This window comes from Hippoglossus hippoglossus, chromosome 4 (assembly GCF_009819705.1).
Source record: "Hippoglossus hippoglossus isolate fHipHip1 chromosome 4, fHipHip1.pri, whole genome shotgun sequence".
NCBI lineage: Eukaryota > Metazoa > Chordata > Actinopteri > Pleuronectiformes > Pleuronectidae > Hippoglossus > Hippoglossus hippoglossus.
Genome location: NC_047154.1, coordinates 18,565,045 through 18,580,062, shown reverse-complemented (window position 1 = coordinate 18,580,062; position 15,018 = coordinate 18,565,045). Strand labels below are relative to the sequence as shown.

Below are 15,018 nucleotides of genomic sequence, written 5' to 3'. Positions count from 1 at the left end.
TGTCATGCCTTTGGGCCCCCACTCTGCAGCAGCGGAAAGGTCATATGAGACTCTTGAATTAATGAATCCTTGTGGTTGGATAGGACCTTAGTTTCAGAACTGTTATATATGAGAATGGATGAGATTTTTTTTTTTATTCAGTCAAAGTCAATTTAGTGCAAATGCTCTTTTTTCCCCATTTTTTTCTATTGGTGTTAAGAAAGAAGGAAGTGGTGGAGAGAAATGTGTTTTGGAAAATGTGCAAATAAAGCACATGTGGCTAATCTGTAAGGTAAAATATCAATTCATGAGTAAAAGATTAAATTACTGCACAGATATACTGTAGGTTGTATTTGTGGTGGAAGCAGCAGATTGATGATTTGTGACATATCAATCAATGAACCAATGCTGGGTCAAAACAACCCTCACCGATTTGGTTGATTGTGTATTGTCATTGGCAAATCAGCCCAGTGGACGGAGAGGAGGCAAGAGACAGACGAGGGTGGTAGGATTCCTTCTGTTGCTCCTGGTGGACAAATCCAACTACTGCAGACGGGTCCGTGTCAATGTGTTGGTGGGAGAGAGAGAGAGAAAGAGTGAGGGAGAGGAGAAAGGAGGGGCAGAGCGAATCAATGCACTGTGCACAGCTCTACAATGAAATAAGATTTTATCCATTTGAAATAGTAGGAAAAAAAGTAGAAAATCAATATGCGGCGCTCAGTGTTGATATTGTGGAGGGCTGCCACAAATAAATCAATGTATGGGAAACACTGAGAAGTGTAAAAGTATTTTGATTTCACTATGAACCTGAGGCAGGCTGCCTCTGTCCAGGTAATTGATGTAAACACTGCTGCTGTTTAGACCAGACTAACTTTCACTTTAAGTGAGCAACGTTATTGCACGAGTGCCACTGCTGACAAGGTCATGGTTTAAGATGTTAAACAGATATACAGCATTGTACTAAAGGAAGTGTTGCACCATCGCTATGACTGACTAATTGTATAATGTACATCTTATAGTGCAAGTTATTTCATTCTGTCTGTCGGTAAAGACTATTCATCCCATCTATTTCAAAACAATTCGGACAAGTCAGACGTGGCATGCACAACTTTGTCTGTGAGGTTTTCCTGTCACATGAAACTGTGCTCAGCAGAGCTCTGACCTCTGCCAAGGAGGTGAACTGAATCTTATGAAATACCCTTTTTAATTAGTGATATTTAGTTGCAAATAAAAAGTCATATAAATAGAAATCAAATAAACTAAAGGATAAGTGACATCAGATTACTGCATACTATATAAAAGCTTTAATAACATGATGACCTTGATCTTATTATTTCCAATAATTGGGTTATTGATGTTGTGAATGTACAACATTTTTGTCCAAAACACTTTTAAATGTGTGCAAAGATAATCAAGCAATCACTTAACAACAGACATTGAATGAAGCATGACAATAATAAACATTAAAATTCATGGTGAAGGTCAAACCCAGGATTATTAGTCTAATCACAACTTGAGCACATTGACTAGTCAGCATTCCAGGAGGCTATTGATATTAAGATATTTAGGAACAGATTGTATGGAAGTCATACTTTTAGTTTCCTGACAACACAATGTGATGATAGCCTTTCTACAGTGGCAATGGCAGTGCTGCATTGTACTGATTCAATGTACATCTGTGCCTGTGAAAGGTCACTGCTGAGGCCTCACGACAGTGGAACACTCCTGTGAAAATCCAGCAGCCTCCGACAGGTGCTAACTAATTCTGTTCAGATGAACACATGGAGAAATGGGGAATCGCCATCCCACAGTTGGATTAAGAACTGGATTTGTCTTGGCACTGAGCTTTATCTCACAGTCAGGGGAAGGTTTTTTTTACATTTTTATCCCAGAAGGCAACATTTTCCAGTAAACTCCCAAAAATGATTTTTTTAGACAAATTTGCCTGAATGCCTATGTCAGAAATACATTTTCTAAATGTATAAAATGAATAATAATGGTCAGATTGAGGTTTTGGTCAGGAAAAAAATGATCTAGCTAATGACAGGGTTTCTTGGTTTAGCTGTTGAGATTTACTGGTATGCGATCATCTATTTCTTTGTGTATTGGTTGGTAAATTGGTGTTATGAACATAAGGTCAACACTCTGAAGAACTTCCTCAGTCCCTGTTGCTCAAGGAGACCAGCTTGTCCTGTTCTTTAACTGGGCATAGCAGTTCTAATTACATTCAATGTACCGGCTTAATGGTAAAGTTACTTACCAATGGCTTAACAACTTTAGCTAAACCAACTAAATGCAAATGTAAGTACAGCTTAACCATCTATCCAAAAGTTCCATTATATTTTGCAGGGCTAAATTAGAGCTAAAAAACTTGTTAACGATTGACCAAGTTTTGGGTCGCTGTGGTTTTCACGACTGAATTCGAAAGTTTTAGTGATTCATTGAGTCGACCCTCAGATTGATTCGATATGTGACTGCTCATATCTCTTGCCGCAAAGGGCTCTTTTGTAAAAGTGCGTCCAGCAGAGTCCCTGCAGACTCACTGCCAAGCTCAACAATAGAAGTAATGCATAGGACTTCATAATGTGACAGCTGGATTACATCTAATCCCCTTTGATTTGACCTGGAGATATTAAATCTCTCCGCTCCTTGCCAGAATTAAGGAGTTTCAGTTTCCATATGACCACAAGGCCTTTCTGTTCTCCCCAGCACTTCCTGGTCGTACTCTGCCAGGGTGTGATATCATATCACATAATAGGATCAAATGGAGGTGGGCGACAGGGAGTCATAGGGAGATGCATTGGTGGTTGGAGAAGGAAGAGTGGGGCTCGTTTGTCAAGCCCTTATCAGAACGATCCTGGAATTTGTCAGAGTCAATAACAAGAGTGTCTGTGCATTGACAGACAAGCCTCTAACGTACAGTTAAACTGTAATTTTTCACCCGACCTCAATGTCTATGCATCAGCTCTCTATATATTGACTGTTTTTGCAGGGGACACAGAGGGGGCACCGGCAGCAGGGGTGGAATACCAACTCAGTGTGGCCTGGAATGCGTAAATAAGAGGACAGCAGTTCAGTTTAGGCACGAAAAAAATAAACCTTTTTTAGAGCGTTTGAAGAGCCAATATTGAATTTGGAGATAATGTGGTGCAGATGAAACACGCGCTGATCAGACGGCTATTAGCTGCGTCCTGCCGCTACTTGTTTAAAGTGGTTTTCTCCCTTTTGCGAATTCTCTTTTAAGTGTATTCGTATTGAATGTTGGGAGATACGAATCTTTAAATAGAACAGTGTGTGCAAGAGAGGCACATGTGGAGGAGGGAAGCAAAGAAAAACAAACTGATCTTTGATGTCTGTGTTTTACTTAACCTTCCGAAAGATGCCTTGATGAGATTCCAGGATCGATAAAAAAACTCCAGGGAATACAAAAGATCAAAAATGAGACCTTTGTTCACTTCCACTTTCTTTTTTTAACTTCATATTCCCGGTCCCGGCCACTGCTCTTCCATTTGTGTGTGTGTGTCTTTTGCACCCCAAGGAGTGTATGTCTACGCTCGCTGGCTCCAGTTGCATTTTCAACCCTGGTCCGCCAGCTGCTTCCATAACATAATGATTACTGTTTGAGGAAAGTGCCTCCTGGGGATGGGGAAGCAAAGCTGTGGTTGAAAAATGGTGTCCCCACACAATTATGAGAGGACAGTGCAACGATCCCTCCTTCTCCTCCTCCTCCGCCTCCTCCTCCTCCTTCTCCTCCTCCTCCTCCCCTCTGCATCTTCTGGTTAACTGGCAAAAGGAGGGAGACAAATGCTCACTGTTGGCTGCAGATTCAAGGTTGTGTTTGGAGTCAGCAAGGTGTGCCAAGTATCACAGCTGTATCCTGCAATCGATGACCTGGCTACCAGAGAGCCGGGATCAATGGTGCCCTCCCTGTTCACGCTGCAGGTTTCTGTTGTTTTTTCTCATGTGCTACAGTCTTTTTTTTTTTGTTCGCTTTAGCCTCGGAGGTGGGATTAGCCGCAGCACAGTTAAAGGCAGACAGATGGAGACCGATAAATAATTTGACTTATTTATTTATATATTCTACCTTTTTTTTTTCTGTCTGCCAAATTTTTCAAGCGCTGTTCGTCAACATGTGGTCCACGGCTTAAAAAAGAAATAAAGCGCCTGGCCGTCTCTCAGATTTGATCCTTTATTACAGGGTCAGGCAAACATGGCACAGCAAGAGCTAATTTCCGCCGGTTTCGAGGGCAATCGGCTCATCGAGTCTTTAAATCCCCGCAAGGAAGGAGGATTGCACTAAATAGTGGCTGATACTCTGATGTCTGTTGTGTTGAAGAGGCAGCGATCACAGCTGAGTGGTGTCCCTTAAGAGTTAGCGTGCACTGTGGGCAGGTATCCACGGGGTTCTGCACATCAATTTGACACTGCTTGATGTGTGTAAATTAACATGGATTGTGAAGAGTAAATTGCCACTATAATGACACTGTTATAACTAGTTACCTAACAAAAATGCTACCTCATTGGTGAACTTGTGCACTGAGAATGGAGATGACTCAAAATGGGGAAGGTGAAAATTCGAAAACAGATTCCTAAAACAGGTAAACAGTCTTTTTCGTGTGCCACAGTTTTTCCAAGAGGAACTTAATTATTTCGCTCCACACTCAGTCATACCCTCGCCTCGCATTGATACCCCAGCAGTCGACCTCAAATACTAAACCCACAAGCTCATTCGTACGAGGGACCCGGTTCCACAGAGGCAGTCGGGGTAAACTGGGAGCTCTGACCCCCCCCCCCCGCATCTGAGGCCTTCTGGCAAGCGTAGAGCTCTAGAGAGGGAGAGGTTGTGGGAATGCCGTCCCCCTGCTCTCTATCCTAATTCTGCTGCCCGGCCAAGTCGCATAAAGAGGCCACCGGCGCAGCCTCTAGTGTTTCAAGTCTGATTAATCTTCTGATTAGGTTAATCCAGCAGCGCTTCAGTGGAGGGAAACCAAAGTCTCCGGTACCAAAAGAGAGCTATAAAGTCTGTTTCCCCCTTTTTATTCTCCTTCAGGCATTCTTTGGATCATTCTGTAATGATCTATACACTGAGGTTAGTTCTCTTTATCACACACATCACCTGATGTGAAAGTGTTTAGAGTAGACTTTACACATAAGCATTGTGTTTCCTCTCTATGGATCTTGGCTGCATTGCCTCTTGATTTAATTTCTGTTTCATTTCTGTTTGTAAAGTCTCCCCAAGACAAATGCTTACTATGTTCGATCGAGAACGTTTATTGTTTAAAGAGACAAAAGCTAATGAAAGTCAGGTAACGGAGAATGCTTTGCTCCACACCATGGGAAGATACAATAGGAGCCATTTCCTGATTTATCACCAGAGTTGGAGCAATGAATAGAAGATGTTAATGAAGGTCAAATGACAAAACGCATGCTCTGGGTTCATAGTGAGGTTGGGTCTATTAAATGGCTCTCCGCTCCACCACCCCACGCATTCTCGTACAAACTCACAAACTGATTTATTTAGCCCCCTATTTAGTAATCATTGTAGGAAATATACTTCGCACAGTGTGTCCTTTTCTACTGGATACTGTTTTTTGCAGAGTTCCCGTCTAATTAGCCTTTTTGGTCTTTGCCCGTCTCTGAAACACTAAATGAATAGGATGTGCTTTGCTGATGCACAAGTCTCCCAGGTACCAGTTCCTCTGGTGGATTTAATAGGCTATTTATATTTAATAGTCAAGCATTAGAGATTGCTGGTAATCCTGTTCCCCATTGACATGCTTGCTTTATCTGTCTATGGATAAATTAATTTGTTTGTTAATTGATTTTTAGTGATTCATATCATGTATTTATTTGGACTTACTCCCAATCATTACCGCCACCAAGGAGGTTATGCTTTTGTCCCTGTTGGGTGGTTAGTTAGTTCGTTTGTCAACAGGATTATGCAAAAACTACTGAATAGATTTCCAGGAAACGTGGTGGAGCGATGGGAAGAATCCATTAAATTATTATTCCCACATATTTAGGGGACTGCTATCAATGAGTGTGTGTCATTTGGTGCAGGTTGGTCAAGGGGACTGTTGGCCTTGGCTGAGGTATGTGCACTATTTAGTTCTAGTTTCTGACCAGAGCTTAACAATCAAACATGCGGCTGTGAATTTGATCTTTTGACATCTAATCATTGGTTATCAGGAGTCAATCAGTTCACATCCAAATCCAACCCCTTTGACTAAAGTCTGTTGAGCTGAACAGCTGAACTTTCTCGTTTCGATTGATAAAAACAATCTCATATATTTGTAGAAGCCAGGTTCCAACAGAGTGTCTCATTTCCATGTGACTAAGTTGACTGTTTGAACTTTACGAGTGTGTGTGGGACTTTGAAGAGCAGGGAGGCAGGCTGGTTGAAAAATAAAGCTGACAAGTAGTTCAATCATCCTCGAAGTAGAGTCTTTGAAGTTGCACATTTTACATTTGAGGCTTTTAGCTCCGTGTGACATGGAGTGATGCCCACAGAGTGATTAAGTCAAGAGTTTGCTGTCTTGACACTTAAACATGACACAGAGCTGTGGGTGGAAACAGCGTTGTGATGTGAGATCAAGCCTTCTACCTTTTTGAGCTACACGATATTCTCTCCAGCATCAAGGCCACCCTGCCTCCTCTCCCGGATACAGGGCCCAGAGCAACAAGCATCACTTCTAAGTACTGCTGTGACACAACTCTGGTTGGATATTGCCCCTTGCAACCACACTGCTTCAAGTTACACGGGGCACCAACCTAAATGGGCTTAAATCTTTAATTTGCGCTGGAGAACAGAGATCACATCTTGGGAGGATAGCATATCTGTAATTTATTTAAGAACCCCACCGAGGGAGAGCTGGTTTGGAGGCAGAGGGCTGGAAGGGAAGTATCCATGTGGCATTTTTTTGTTCAGCCCAAGGGGCTTGTAGGTAGACTCCACTCAGCAGTGACCTTCTCAGCTATGTGGAGGATGAACATCTATTTATGTTCCAATCCTCGGGTAAAAAACTGTTGAGTGCAGAAACTGCTTCTCTCCCATCCTGCGGAAACAATGGAAGCCTTTGAATAATTGATTTGAAGTTTTGCTAAAACTCTGAGTCCTTTTGCATTTTACCCGAGTAAAGTGGTTCGCCGGCTTTGTCACCCCACAGCTTGTCTCATCTTGAATTACTCTCCGGTTTAAAGACGCACTCCTCTGAAGAGTGCTCGAGTCCCCTTTGTCAAAAACACGTCACCCTCGCCGGTGTGAAGTAAAAAGCGTTGTCGCCGTTAATTAATCTCTCTTAATTAACCCGGGCCTGATTAGCGTCGACAGGTGTGGCAGGTGTTCTGTTTACTCGAGCATCGGCAACAAACATGTACCGCAACATTCTGCAGTAATTTATTAAAGCCACTGTCAAAGCTGCCACTTATCTACAGTGGTTGGGCGAGTGTGCGTGCGTGAGAAAGTGGGGTAAACGGGGTTAGGTGGCTGTGGAGGCTGCTGGTGGTGGTGGCACGCTATCATGCAGTTCATCCTTAATGAGTGTGGATTAGCGGGGATGATCCGGGCTTTGCAAAACCCCGGTCCGGGGCTGGTGAAGGTTGTGATTGTGGGTGTGTGTGTGTGTGTGTGTGTGTGTGTGTGTGTGTGTGTGTGTGTGTGTGTGTGTGTGTGTGTGTGTGTGTGTGTCCGTGTGTCCGTGTATATGTGTGCGTACATGGCTGTATCTGCAGTAAGGGGAGGTGACATCATGACACAAAATCAGTTTTGAAATCTTTCCCAGAATTCTTCTCAATGGTAGATAACTGTAACAGTGCATTTCATGACTCATTGTGTGTGTGTTTGTTTTTGTGTTTGTGTGTGTGTGTGTCAGTGTCTCTGTATAGACACCCATCTTCTCCTCTCCCCCACCAATCACAACGCAGCGCATCAGCCACCTCCTCCCTCACAGATGAGCACCAGAGCTGATTAATATTTCCATGCAGTGATTTATTCATTCATTTATTTGTGAGCTGTCGCCTGCAAGGGAATAACAAAACATGTTTGTTACTCGGTTTGGAAGAAAAAAAAACTCAACGTTGTATAAAGAAGGCGTTTAGACACGGGAAATAGGAATTAGAATGTTATGATTATTTGATGATTGAGCTGCATGCTGTTTTTGTACTCTTTGTTGATAATGTTTCACCCCTCAAGGCTTGAATTTGAGAGTGCGCTCAGGGCCGACATTATGCCACAGCTAAGAGAGCTCAGTGAAGCTTGTGACTTGTCACCAGTTGGAATTTGCATGATTGAAATTTTGTCAGTGTGGAAGAGCATACGAATGAGACTCCTCACTCCCTTGGCAACAGCTCGCGAGCCTCCCTTGAACTTCACATGTGAACCGAGGCCACCAGGTAGAGGGTTGTGTGCGCCGAGAAGTTATTAATAGGTGTATATGAGGATATGCAGCAGGGAAGTGCAGACAAAGCATGCATCATCCGCAGATCTCATCTCTGAGTAAGTGAAAAATAAACTTAGGACGTCATTTTGCGACGTTCCTCAGGATTTTGCTGTTTCACACTGGCACTGAAGCCTCAGCCTCCCTTAATGGAATGACTGATGCCGTACAGTTCGGGCCAGGGGGTCAAGTTAACAAGCTGATTTTTCCAACAGCCAGTCGTCTCAGTTTGATGACGGCCATCTCTTCCCAGCCAATGCCTAATCGGGAGATTTGCAGCAACCGCATAAAGACGCAAGAGTGATATGTTTGCTGTCAGAATGAAAAATGGGCCATTGTCACAAAACAGTGATGACATTCTTCTGCAAAAGCCCGGACCTCTAACACACTGCAGTGCTCGAGATGGAAATCGGATAGTCAGACAACAGTTTGCGTAGCAGCCATAAACATGTGGCCTGGGAGATGATTTATAATAATTAATCCTCTGTGTCCAGTCGCAACAGCCTCCCACTCTAACCCCTTACCAATCCACCAGATACACACACACACGCACACGTAATACACAATCACAGCCTCCCCACCCCCCCAGGCCGGGGGAACACAGCTGTGACCACCTCGGCGCCTTTCCAACCCAATGTCACCAGTGTCCCTATCGAAGGACATCGAAGGGGATTTAGTCTGTCGGTCGCTCTCTCTCTCTCCTTGTTAAATCCCCGCACCTTCACAATGGAACAAGCGCTCCACTTTATCATGCCCATCATATCATGAACCATTAACACCAGGGCCTACAATAACATTATTTATGGATGCGTTAATATTAATATCGACCTGTGTGCTGTCAGGCGCGCTGATTTACTAAGCACTGGAATGCCGGGACGTGTAGAGGTGGCAGGTGGTCTAATTGAATATCAGTCATCACACACAGCAGGCCGATACACACACACACACACACACTCACAACAGAACAAGCACGCACACACACACACACACACACACACACACACTTTTCAGATCCACACATGCAAAAAAAGACAAACGTTCTTGCATGACCTCACTCTCAACTCAAGTTCTAACAAATAACGTGTGTTCAGGTTTACATCAGACTGGTTATTGCATAGACTTGTCACTTGTTAGTAATAGTCTCATCGATATGGATTTATGAGTGTGATACCAAAATAAAGGAGTAGAAAAACTTCTGAAACTAATATATTGGCTGATATGTCTGTGAAGAGGTCATATCAGTCCCTGAAAGGTCACAGAGATTTTCTTTGAGTTTTACTTTTGTGTTCCCTCACAAGTAGTTTTGTTTTTGAGTTACCTCGCAAAACCTTTGCGTTATCTTGCAATACTTTCCCGTTCCCATCATCGTCATTTCATTGTAGGTGAACAAGTGGGCATGGATCTGTATTCGTGCAGAACAGTAACTGGCTCCAAATGGACTGGACAGCATCCTGCAGATCACCGTTCTGCGTTCTTCTGGACAGACGTCTTGATCCAAGGATTTGTTTCAGTTTACTTTCTCTGATTATATAACCATGTCTATTGAGCAGTAGTACCATGTCAGCATACTTCACACCCAGTTCAAATTCAATAAGCCGATCCGTGCTGCATTGTTGTGCTAGAAGACGAGCGCAAATGGCTAACCTATTCGAGTGTGGATGAGATTGGACAAATATTTTGAAATGATATAGGGGTTTGTCACATGGGCTGTACAGTGTACATGTTGGTAATTGTGGAAAAACAAGCAATAACTATGCGTGTGAGGGACAGTGCAGCTCACATTAACTGCATTGGACTCATTGGTTGGATACATCCCCTGTGTGGCAGACATTACAAAGTACAAAACTGAGTAAGAGTACAAGCAAGAGTTGTAGACATTTGGTCAGTTGCAGTATTTTGTGGGTCAGAAAGCTGCTTGAAGTAGATTGGAATATATTTGAATGACTAAAGGAGGTTATTATCCAATGGATGTATAATTTTTTCTCTATCAGAGCCCAAAATGACCTTGACTGGTACCTCTGTGCCTTTTCTAAATGGTTTTGAATTGAAACAGTAATTTCCATGAGGTCGATTCTCCTCTTTTACATTTTTTTGGGGCATTTAACCGGGGCACTTTGCTGTGGATGGTCAGGTAGAGACTTGTTCAAGGACACTGTTAAGGGGTTGAGGGTTAATTCATAGACTAACAAATGCCACCTCTCTTTGCACTGTAGAGGTCAGGAATCTTAAATTCCCTGAAAGAGAGAGGAATGCCTCGTGGTGTGCCAGGAGAAGAACCAGTGCAATATCAATTCGTTTTTTTGTTATGTGCGATTAAATATGAGACGAGAAGCGCTTTTATGAGTAACTTGATGATGATCTGATGATAGACTTGGCCCGTGTTTTATATCAAATGGATGCGTTTCAGTTGAGCAGTTTGATGCAATGTGACTGCGGCACATTGCATCAAAGTTTGGATTGGCAAATCGGGAGATTTGCAGCAACCGCAGTTTGGATTGGCAAACGTTATTTTTTAAGGAGGAAGAAATGAGATGGATGCCGGATGTGTACCTGTCACTTGGAATCTGTTGCATGATGAGTGAGCGTGAACGTCCACCCCCGTTACCCCCGTAGACTGAATGAATTCTGTGGGAAATACTCCTCCCCTCACTCTGAACTCGCCCTCCCCTTCTTCTCTTGTTTCTCCTCTTGTTTCCCCCCAAACACATCCCATCGTATTGATTAATTCAACTCAACATTTCTCCCTTCCCTTCTGCTCACACCTTCTCATGTGCTTCTCCCCCTCAATTTTTTCTTCCTCTCTTTTTCTCTCATTATCTTCCCTCCGTCTTCTTTTGTTGAATATCTGTTTTTTAATTGATTCGGGGCCTATCAGTGCCAACACCTGGAGAACAATGGAAAGTGAGGAGGTGGGTGGGTGGGTGAGGTTAAGGTAAGGACAGGGAGACATCGGGTGCTGCCATGGTAACATTCTTCTTCCAAAGAGAATAAAGGATCTCCTAATTTTGGTTACATCAAAGTAGGAGCTGTGTTGTGACTTTTCATCATCAGAGTTCGATATTCGCTGCTTTTCTCGTTACTTTTCAAGATGCAGACCATTTTTTTTTTTTGCTGCTTTTAATTGTTCATGTATGTGCTGGGCGCTCACTTCCCCGTGCTCCTATTCTGAAAGAACCGAGTGTGGTCATGTTGCTGGAGAGAAAATACATGTACCCATTTCTGTGCATGCATGTTTTCATTTCCCAATTTGCCATGCACCATGATGCTCGGCCATCTGTCTCAGCACGGTGACTAAGCCCAATGCCAATATGTTGCAGGGTCATGAGAAAAATAAACCGGAGCTGCTTTCCACATGAGTGGACGAACAGTATCAACCCACCTTCCACGGGAAAGAGAAACGCTGAGGCAGTTTGGGTATCGCACTCTCACCTGCATGCTATCTCCAAGAAGGCTGGGGCTGGATTTCAACTATCTAAGATGTTGATTGAGGATCAGTTTTAGCTTCGGAGCTGTTCGGCTAACCCCTTCATTCTGGCTGATTAATGGCGACTCGCCCAGCTAAGGGAGTGTCTCATGCGACGGAGGAAGCGGTAGTGCAACAGCGTGTGTGCAGTGAATAAATGCTGTACATTAAACAAATTCCCCCGCGCTCGTCTTGGCAGCCAGGCGTGTGGGAGGAGGGAGTATGGCAGAATTGGCCCTCACTTTTTTCCTCCCTCGCATGCATGCTCGTAAAAAAACGGCACATACATTTACTCAGACATTTTCGTCCTCTAACTCACCAAACCATTGCTACTTGTTTTCAAGCCAGCCCAATATAAATATGTTACACACTCTCTTTTATACTAACATACATACCCTCACAAACACATACTTTCATTTAGCCTCCTAGGTAGTGCATTTGCCCCCATGCGCTCCATAACATGTTGCACACACACACACACACACACACACACACACACACACACACACACACACACACACACACACACACCCACTCCCACTTTGTCCTCTCCCCTGTGCTGTAGTCGGTGTGCTTGGGGATCCTTCAGCAAACGGGTTGTTAGTTGACACTGATTGGTCAGTGAGGGCCAGGCTGACCCCAGCAGCCTGTCAGAATAAAGGATCATGTTGACCGTGGGCCATTGAGGTAATAATGCCCATAGAGGATGCTGGGAGACCGTCTACAAGCAGCGCCCAGTTCATGAAGATGGGGAGGAAGTAAATGTTGATTAAAGCGTAAAAAGACGGGAGGGAAAGTTGGGATTATCTGCATCATCTTGTGAGAGAGGTCATTTATTCATTCATTTAAATATATATACTTTATTTATGCAGTAAATATTGTTTAATTTAATGTGCAAGTGGAATTTCCATTTCAGCCGCACACACCCAGAGGATGTACTGTGTATGTCCACATTTAAATTGCCTAAGAAACAGAGCACTTGACAGTCGCAGCAGTTAGCATAATGCAAGAATAAAATGCATGAAAACATATCGTGAGCCCTGTGGATAATGATATCACATCATGGGCATTGAATTATTATTATTATGAATTATGCGTTGTCATTACTTGCACTCTATTTGCATACTAATACGATGTTGGTATGCAGCACTTGTATAAATAATCGGTTTTCAACTCTCAACATAAACTAAAAAAGTAATTTTGACAACACTTACACGACAAGCCGGTGTAGTACGTGCTGGGGGATCAATCCTATAGGAGCCTCACGGCCCATACTAATCGATCACGCCTCTATCATCCAATTCCAGCAGTGATATTCATATCGTTATCTGGAAGGAGACTGTGGACGCAGGGTAATGATGAGCTCCTCTGATCTTTCACTGGAGATAGCTCTCCTCAGCCGCTCAGTGGAAGCTCCTTCGGGTGGACTCACGGCCGCCCACAGCTGCAGACTGAGAATATTGACTGAGTATCGAGTGAGCCTGCGGTGCGGCAGACATGGGCCTCCAGATGCATAGAAACTCACACAAGCACACGTACAGGTGCATGTAGAAACACAGAGAATTACATTGGAGTACACACCCTTGCAAACAAACACATTATTAGCACACACACGTTAATATGGATACACCCCCTCTATATCCGCTAATTCCTATAGAAACCATACATTTATGGATCTGTGCGTACGGCACATGGACGGACTTCCATTGACCACACTCGTGCACTCACACACACAAACATACACACTCGCACCCACAGATTCAGACCGGGCTCATTAGAGATGTGAAGGAGAAAATGATCAAAAAAGCCAGGAGGGATTTCATGCAGATTCGCACTCCACTGCTCTCAGGCAATCAGCAGCAAGCCTCCACTTTGCCTGAGAACTGTCGTCCCGTGGTCACAAAGGGCAAGGAGAGAGAGAGAGCAGCAGCGAGAGAGATAGAGAGGAAGAGGAACTCATCTCGGCGTTTGTCGAATTCCCCCTCCTACCACTTGAGGAGGCAGTTCATTTCGTAGTCCCTTTCATTAATGTTTCTCTTTCATTCTCCCTCTTTTTCTCCCTCTCCCCCTTTCTCTATCTACTTTAAAGGTGCAAGTGAGCGAGTAACAAGAAGAAGAAGAAGAAGAAGAAGAAGAAGAAGAAGAAGAAGAAGAGGCAGAAGCAGCCGCTGGAGCAGCTGAAGATATGAAGCTAAAGAGGTTTTGAAAACAACCCAGTGGTAAGTGGGCCCCTCAGTTTTTGCACAGTGCACCGCCATTTTAGGAGAGTGAATTTTGTTTCTACAGAACGAGTCCCACGCCCTGAGAAACGACTGATTTTATATTGTGGGGCAGAAATTCCTGCTCTCCTAATCCGGTGTGAATAGGATATTTTCCCACCTATATTTCCACGTCATGTTTCGCACCACTGCACATTTCATTTAATACTTGTCTGTATTCCTCTATATTTTACCTGTATTTTGTAGCTCTCATTCAAATCTGCTGCAGGCAAAGTCATCGTTAAGGAGACACATGAGGCCCTTTCACTCTTTCCTTCCTTTAGTGTCTTATAGGTTTATTGTGAATGTAAAATGTCTGCAAAGATAAGTTGTCCAAAGTCTGTGGTAAAGGGAGTTGCGCCTCCCCACAGAAAACACTGCCCCTGAAATGCCTCACAAGTCGGATAACACTGAAACTTCCTGCACATTATGATGTCACATGACCTCGCAATGCCCTGGAAGTATTATTTTAAATAAAGCAGCTATGGAAGCTGACATACCTACATGCTCTGCAAGTGTTTGACCATTTACAACAGAGTGGATGAGCTGGCTGATCTGAGCACACTGGGCTTTATCAGTTTCTGACAGAGGCTGAAAGGAGGAGCTGCAGCAATGGACAGTTTGAGGAAAGAGATGTGTTTTCTGAACATCAGCGTGTAAACAGAAGTGCACTAGATGCTGTGTGTAGCTGAGAACATCAGTAAAATAACAGTAGTTACAACATTGACTAAAATAAATCTGTGTCTGCTCTAAGTTGACAGTCCGATTTGTCAAATGAATACATTTTGCTGTCACTGATAGATGCTCACACAGGGAAATACGAAGTGCAACCCTGAGTCAGTCTCTGCTTCAAACTCTCGTGGTGTTGTGTGCACTCAGACAG

The 15,018-nt window shown here is 43.5% G+C and overlaps 1 protein-coding gene across 17 annotated transcripts in view; it reads left to right on the top strand.

The window, feature by feature from the left end:
* ptprsa (protein tyrosine phosphatase receptor type Sa) overlaps nucleotides 1-15,018 on the top strand; it is a 227,817-nt gene that overhangs the window by 30,615 nt on the left and 182,184 nt on the right. For all 17 annotated transcript variants that reach the window (XM_034583994.1, XM_034583991.1, XM_034583988.1 and 14 more), the window contains exon 2: nucleotides 13,967-14,096. The gene's annotated coding sequence lies outside the window, so the exon portion shown is untranslated. The remainder of the gene's footprint in view (nucleotides 1-13,966; nucleotides 14,097-15,018) is intronic.